This window comes from Arachis hypogaea, chromosome 10, assembly GCF_003086295.3.
Source record: "Arachis hypogaea cultivar Tifrunner chromosome 10, arahy.Tifrunner.gnm2.J5K5, whole genome shotgun sequence".
Taxonomy (NCBI): domain Eukaryota; kingdom Viridiplantae; phylum Streptophyta; class Magnoliopsida; order Fabales; family Fabaceae; genus Arachis; species Arachis hypogaea.
This window is the reverse complement of record NC_092045.1, coordinates 77,871,237-77,879,068: the sequence shown is the minus strand read 5'-3', so window position 1 is coordinate 77,879,068 and position 7,832 is coordinate 77,871,237. Positions and strand designations below refer to the sequence as shown.

General features: G+C 42.0%; 1 non-coding gene across 1 annotated transcript; it reads right to left on the bottom strand.

The window, feature by feature from the left end:
* Positions 1 to 6,259: 6,259 nt before the first annotated feature.
* On the bottom strand, positions 6,260 to 6,367 carry LOC112718516 (small nucleolar RNA R71). Its single transcript, XR_003160853.1, has one exon. It is a non-coding gene; the product is annotated as a small nucleolar RNA R71 (small nucleolar RNA).
* Positions 6,368 to 7,832: the final 1,465 nt, after the last annotated feature.

Below are 7,832 nucleotides of genomic sequence, written 5' to 3'. Positions count from 1 at the left end.
AAACACACAGTATGGTATGTACCTGACCTCATCCCAGCCTTAGGTGACCCTTCCGTCAGCTCTACCTTCTCAGCCTCAGCTTCATTTACATCAGTACACCACAGGTCCACCGTCTAGAGGGCTCCATCCATACCATGCCCAGCATCACCAGGATCCCGTTGCTCTGGCGATGCCGTTTGGAGATCCTCGACCTTCTCGGCCTCTGCGTCAGGCTCAGCCACCGCCCTGTGGCACCGGACATAGGCACCACTACCAGGATCCCCACTACCGATAATATTTACGTGGTCCGATTGTAGTTATGTATATTGGTTTGTACTTTGATTGGATTGTATTGTTATGTATGTAGTTTTGTATTTTTGTTGGACTGTAGTTATATACGTTGTTCAGTATTTTGGATGGATTGTGGTTATGTATATTGTTGTTTATTATGGTGTCGTTTCTTATGAATGTTGTCATATACCTTGTTTTCATAGTTACGGAAAATACATATCTGCCATGAAGAAACTTAATATAGAATATCACACTAGAAGCAGTTCGTAAAATATGGAACTAACATGTTACAGTTCAAGTTAGAAACTCGAACAACAGTAAACTACATCAACCTTAAAAGCAAGGTACGACCAAGGCATCTCCCGTGGGTTGATTAAGACATCTTTTTCTAGTATGACCGACTTGCCTACAGAGGCCACACCACTTCTCATGTCGCTCAACCTCATCCATATCATTCCGGAATCTGGTGGACACAGGTCCTCCACTCGCCTTCCGACGCATGAATGGGTTAGGACGCAGCATCATCCTAAGTCATTCCGCCCACAGCGACTCGTCAGGGATAGGTGGAAACTCCATCTCATAGACCTTGAACACAGCTTCTTGCCTATAGACTAAATGCACATACGGAGCTCACTCAATGCTAGCAGCAGCGCACCCGACAAGTGCGTGGCGGCACGGATAGTGAAGAGACTGGAATAATCCACAATCACACGTACCTTCCGACAGGCGAACACGAAAGGAACCTTGCAACCATCCCTCGAACGGCTCTAACTCTTCCACAACGAATACAGAGGCCCGTCAATCACAATGAGTGACATGAATCTTCGGGATGCCTTCTTTATTCTTTTCAATGGCGGCCAAGAGTCTCTGGGAGAAGCGATTTTCAGCCGCCAACTGTAATTGCACCTCCCTGCCCTTCGTCACAAACAACTTCTGCAGTCTTTCATATGTGATGCACATAATGGCTGAAATTGGCAAGTACCGTGTCCCCTACAATACTTCATTGATACACTCAAACAGAATTTTGGTCATATGATCAAACTGTCGCCCACTATCGCAGTGTTGTAGCCAAATCTCCTTTCTGAAACGACCCACCCAGTCCACCACAGTCGGGGAGACTCCTCTCAAGGCATCCATGTACCACTCATACCCAGCCTTGCTTGGACTGTAAGCAGCGTTTATGAGGTATCTCTTGCCCTCGGCTGACTTGAACTGAGTCATGAAATTTGCAGCCATGTGCCTGATACAGTAAGCATGGAAGGCTCTTGGGGATGCCAACCACTATCATCGGTGCTTAGCCCGGCCTTGATGGCCTGAGATTTATCACAAATAACCAGCAGGCCATCTTGTGGGGTGATGTGGCATCTCAAATTAGTCGAGAAGAACGACTATGACTCGGTGCTCTCGGACTCGACAATGGCAAAAGCAATAGGCGGGATATTGCTGTTCCCGTCTTGTGCCACCACAATAAGCAACACTCCACCCTACCTACTATACAGATGCGTGCTATTCACAGATACAAACGGCTTACATTGCTTGAAGGCCTTGACACATGACGGGAAAGCCCAAAAGACTTTGTCGAACATGCTGCACCTCGCATACCATGAGGTGTCCATCGTAGAACGGTTTGACGCGTAGGTCACAAATAGTTCTAGGAAAACTGCTCTGCAGTGCCTGACGGCTAAAGCAGCTTAGGCACCTTGTTGTACGAATATTTCCAATTTCTGTAGATCTGTGCAATTGTCTTCTGTTTTGCCATCCACACCTTTTTGTAGGAGGATTTGAAGTGATAGCTTGCCTGGACCGCACCTTGCAAAATCAGGATACTAATAGAGGGGTAGGATTGTATCCTCGGTAATATGACCCTGCAGATGAGACTGCTGTCTAACTGACGATGGTCTTGTCTCATGGTTGGTGCTAGACAACTGTGCACGCCACCAACCCTCTGAACCTCCCTGAACCCAACCAGAACAGTATTACTTCAGCCATATCTCAACTACTTAATATATCATACAGAAGTACTCTAAAGCACAATTAAAGTGAACTTACCAGTATCTGAGGTTTTGCTGAAGGGCCATACGGAGGCTCCATTAACACCCATTGTTAGCCTGACGGCACTGCACATGGTACTTTAACCGGTCCGATTCCATCACTCGGTACTCAGCACTTTGGCGAATACTTTAGTTCTTCACACTCTGAAGAACTACCTCTCAGCTTCTGAACCTGTAGCCGACCTGAAACTGTACCCCATCGTCTATGTTGTAATCCTCTTCACCCGTGTCAGGGAATGGTGTCCTCCCATGCATGGCATCTAGATCTAGACTATGATAGTGACTTGGCACTGTGATGAGCGGATAATTTATACGCTTTTTGACATTATTTTTAGGTAGTTTTTAGTATGTTTTAGTTACTTTTTAGTATATTTTTATTAGCTTTTATGCAAAAATCACATTTCTGGACTTTACTATGAGTTTTTGTGTTTTTTTGTAATTTCAGGTATTTTCTAGCTGAAATTGAGGGACCTGAGCAAAAATCTGATTCAAGAGGCTGAGAAAGGACTGCAGATGCTGTTGGATTCTGACCCCCCATGCACTCGAAGTAGATTTTTTGGAGCTACAGAAGCCCAATTGACGCGCTCTCAATTGCGTTGGAAAGTAGATATCTTGGGCTTTCCAGCAATGTATGATAGTTCATACTTTGTTTGAGATTTGATGGCCCAAACTGGCGTCCAAACACCCACCAGAGACCCTTTTCTGGCGTAAAACGCCGGAACTGGCACCAGAATTGGAGTTAAACGCCCAAACTGGCATCCAAGCTGGCATTTAACTTTAAGAATGGCCTATGCACGTGAAAGCTTCAAAGCTCAGCCCAAGCACACACCAAGTGGGGTTCGGAAGTAGATTTCTGCACTATCTGCACTTAGTTACTCATTTTCTATAAACCCTATGATGCCAGGGCATCTAGGCCAGTTTCACTGACATTTTATTTACTATTTTAGGGTAGTTTCATGCATTTTCCTAGTAAACAAGGCAAGTTTTGGGTGAAAATACACTTACATCTTCATTCAAGCAACTATTATGAATTTTGCATGATTTCATGAGATTTTTTGCCAGAATTACATGATATTTTAATGATGCATGATCTCATGATTTTGGCTAGAGCTTTGATGCACTTTAATTGCTTGATTTCAGGACAAATGAAGCATGGAAGAATCACGTTAGCATTCACGTTAACTTAGTTAACGTGACTACTAACGTGGAATGGCAATTGGCTTGCAACGTTAATGAGAAAAGTGATCACCAATAACGCCTGCGAAGCCACTTCATAGCTTACGTTAAGAGCCACGTTAACTAAGTTAACGTGGTACTTAACGTAGAAGGAAAGAAGGACTCCACGTTAATGAGAAACGTGAACTCCAATAACGTTGAGAAACTAGGCAATGCCCCACGTTAAGAGTCACGTTAACTAAGTTAACGTGAACTCTAACGTGGACAAGGATCAACACTGCCAACGTTAGTGACACTCACTTTTGTCACTAACGTTGGATCATTTTCATTGCCTACGTTAACTCTCACGTTAATATTGTTAACGTGAAAGTTAACGTGGAGTGGGGTTCAAAGAACCAACGTTAGTGACACTCACTTTTGTCACTAATGTTGGAAGATGGCTTCATTACTATGTTAAAAGCCACGTTAACTTAGTTAACGTGGGTTCTAACGTAAGGGATTAAGGCAATTAGAGCGTTAGTGACAAAGATGAGTGTCACTAATGCTCTCGAAGGTGATACGTTCCACGTTAAGAGCTACGTTAGCTAAGCTAACGTAAGACCTAACGTAAGAGGAAAAAGGCAAGCAATGTTAATGGGAAAAGTAATTCCCATTAACGTTTGTGAAAAGGGGCACAAGCCAACATTAATGGGAAAAGTAAGTCCCATTAACGTTGGCCAAGAATTGAGAAGGAACGTTAGAAGTCACGTTAAGAGTTCTAACGTTGAGAATAACGTGGGCATATAAAGGTGGAACGTTAGTGGAAAAGGTAAATGCCACTAACGTTCTCGCACCCAGAAAGGTATTCCACGATTAATCTCACTAATTGCCCAAGCCTAATTCATATTTCTCTGCAAGCTGGGCCCACATCCAAGACTTGAAGAACTCACTAGAAGATCATGAAGAGTAGTATATATAGGAGTAGTTTTGAACTAGAAAGGAACTTTTGGCACCTTGGAGAACTACTCTTTGCATATTTACTTTTCTGTACTTCAAGCATGGATTATTCTTTTCTGCCATTTTTGATTCCTAGAGCTATGAACAACTAACCCCTTTCATTGGGTTAGAGAGCTCTGCTGTAATTTGATGGATCAATATTAGTTTTCATTCTTCTTCTTCTATCTTTTCTCTTGATTTTACTAGAAAGCTTTCAATCTTAATTCAATTGGTTAGTTATCTTGGAAAAAAATTCTCGATAATTGGATCTCTTCGGAACCTTGGAAGAGGAATGAAGAGATCATGCTAGAATTGCTTTCTCATGCTGGACCAATTTGGGTTGGGATGGATATGTGACTATATCCCCTCAATACTTGAATTGGGAAATGTATGTGGTATAATCAGTGACCATACTTCATCTCTTCTCATGAGCAATTGACCAAGGAATTAGCTATTGATCAAGATTTGAGAGATTGGATTACCAAGGAATTGGGATTCAATCACTTAAGATTGCCAAGGAGATCAATGAATGCATTGATTGAGGAAGAGATGAGAATGAACTTGATCCGGAGAATTGCAACATCTCCTAAACCCAATGATTCCCCCATTTCTGATCTTACCCATTCTCTTTAATTTCTGCCATTTACTTTTATGAGCTTTACCCAATTCCCCATTTAAGATTCTGCACTTTAATTTCTGCTATTTACTTTCTAGTCATTTAAATTTCTGCATCTCAATCTAAATTCTGTTTAGCTCAACTCGCATATTCTTCTAACTAAAGTTGCCTGACCAATCAATCCTTGTGGGATTCGACCTCACTCTATAGTGAGTTTTACTTGACGATAATTCGGTATACTTGCCGAAGGAAAATTTGTTGAGAGACAAGTTTCCATGCATCAAGTTTATGGCGCCGTTGCCGGGGATTGATTTTGAATCAACAATGATTAAGCTAGAAGATCACTAGATTGAGCATTTTTTTTCTTCGTTATTCTTTTTTATATTCCGTAATTTACCTTAGTTTGTTTTTAATTCCTTCCTCATCCCCTATTCCCTCTCTAATTTCTATTCTCCTTTCTTAGTTTACCATAATTCAGCTCACTAACCCACTAACTGTTTGATAAATTGCATCACTCACACTAACAATCATTCTAACAAAAATTGTCTTTATTATATCTCCTGTTGTGCATTCTGTTTGTTGTATGACAGGGAGAAGAGAAGGAATCTCAACATCCTCTGATTCAGAGCCTGAGAGAACTCTTTGGAGACGAAAAAGGGAAGCAAGAGGAAAAAGAATTGTTGGTGCTGAGGAAGAGGAAGAGTATTTTGAACCCAACATGGAAGAGAATTTGGAGAACAATCATGAAGAAGAAGCTCATAATCATGCCAGAGAAGGCCATGCAAACCGGGTTGGGCATGAAAGGAGGGTCTTAGGATCCTATATCAATCCTAATCCAGGAAACTGTGGAAGCAGCATTCAGAAACCCACCATTCATGCCAACAATTTCGAGCTAAAACCTCAGCTCATCACTTTGGTGCAAAATAATTGCACATTTGGAGGAGGTGCTCAAGAAGACCCTAACCAACACTTGACCACCTTCTTGAGGATCTGTGACACAGTGAAGACAAATGGAGTCCACCCGGATGTCTATAGGTTGCTCTTGTTCCCCTTTTCACTTAGGGACAAGGCAACAAAGTGGCTTGAATCCTTCCCAAAAGAAAGCCTAATAGATTGGGAGGAGGTAGTGAACAAGTTTTTAGCAAGATTTTACCCTCCTCAAAAGATTAATAGGCTAAGAACTGAGGTGCAAACTTTCAGGCAACAAGATGGTGAGACACTTTATGAAGCATGGGAGAGATTCAAAGACTTGACAAGGAGATGCCCATCAGAGATGTTTAATGAGTGGGTTCAACTTCACATCTTCTATGAGGGTCTTTCCTATGAGTCAAAGAAGGTTGTAGATCATTCATCAGGAGGTTCTTTAAATAAGAAGAAAACTGTTGAAGAAGCCATAGATGTCATTGAAACAGTTGCTGAGAATGACTACTTCTATGCCTCTGAAAGAAGTAACACTAGAGGAGTAATAGAGCTAAACCACATGGATGCACTGTTAGCCCAAAACAAGATGATCACCAAGCAGCTAGCAGATCTTACCAAGAAGGTGGAAGAGAACCAAGTTGCAGCAGCCATCACCTCATCACCAACTCATGAAGGAGTAAACATATGAGAAGAAGGTGACTGGGAGCAAGCCAACTATGTGGGAAATTCACCTAGACAAGTCCATGATCCATACGCTAAAACATATAACTCTGGATGGAGAAATCACCCCAACTTTGGATGGGGAAACCAACAAGACCAAGGACAAGATTCGAGACGTTCCAACTTCAACTCCAACAACAATGCCACTCATCAAAACACCTCACAGAGATATTACCAACATCCATCTAGCCAACCTTCTCAACCACCTAATCTCAACCCACCATCATCCACAGATGATAGGCTTTCAAAGATTGAAGGTCTACTCAAAATTCTATGCAAAGATATTCAAGATAGTAAAGATTTTCGGGAAGAAGTGCAGTCTAACATGCATAATCAAGATGCTGCCATTAAGAAACTGGAAACACAGATTGAATTCTTATTCAAGCAAACCCCTAGGCACAACAATTGCAGCAATATTAACTCAATACCAAGGGAAGAATGTCAGGCCATCACCCTCAGGAGTGGGAAGGAATTGAAGGAAACCCACAAGAAACTATCAGAGAAAGAATTGGATGAAGAAAACAAGGGACATAAGGAATCTCACACCTCAATCCCCAAGTCACATCAAGAAAGAGAAGTACCCAATCCATGCCTCTCAAAGGCCCCATACCCGCAGCAGTTACAATTAAAGAAGAAGGGAGAGGACAACCAATTCTCAAGATTCTTGGAGATCTTCAAGAAATTACAAATAAACATACCCTTTGCTGAAGCAATCGAGCAAATGCCACTCTATGCCAAGTCCTTGAAGGAGTTGATGACCAAAAAGAAAAGCTGGAAGAATAATGAGACTGTGGTACTTACAGAAGAATGCAGCGCCATCATCCAACACAAATTGCCTCAAAAATTGAAGGATCCTGGGAGTTTCCAAATCCCCTTTATCATTGGAGAAATCACTGTGGAAAAGGCCTTATGTGATCTAGGAGCCAACATAAATCTAATGTCTCTCGCAATGATGAAAAAGATGAAGATTGAAGAAGCCAAACCAACAAGAATGGCCCTCCAACTAGCAGACAGGTCATTCAAATTTCCCCATGGGGTAGTAGAAAACTTGTTGGTGAAGGTGGGAGACTTCATTTTCCTAGCAGATTTCGTAGTACTAGACA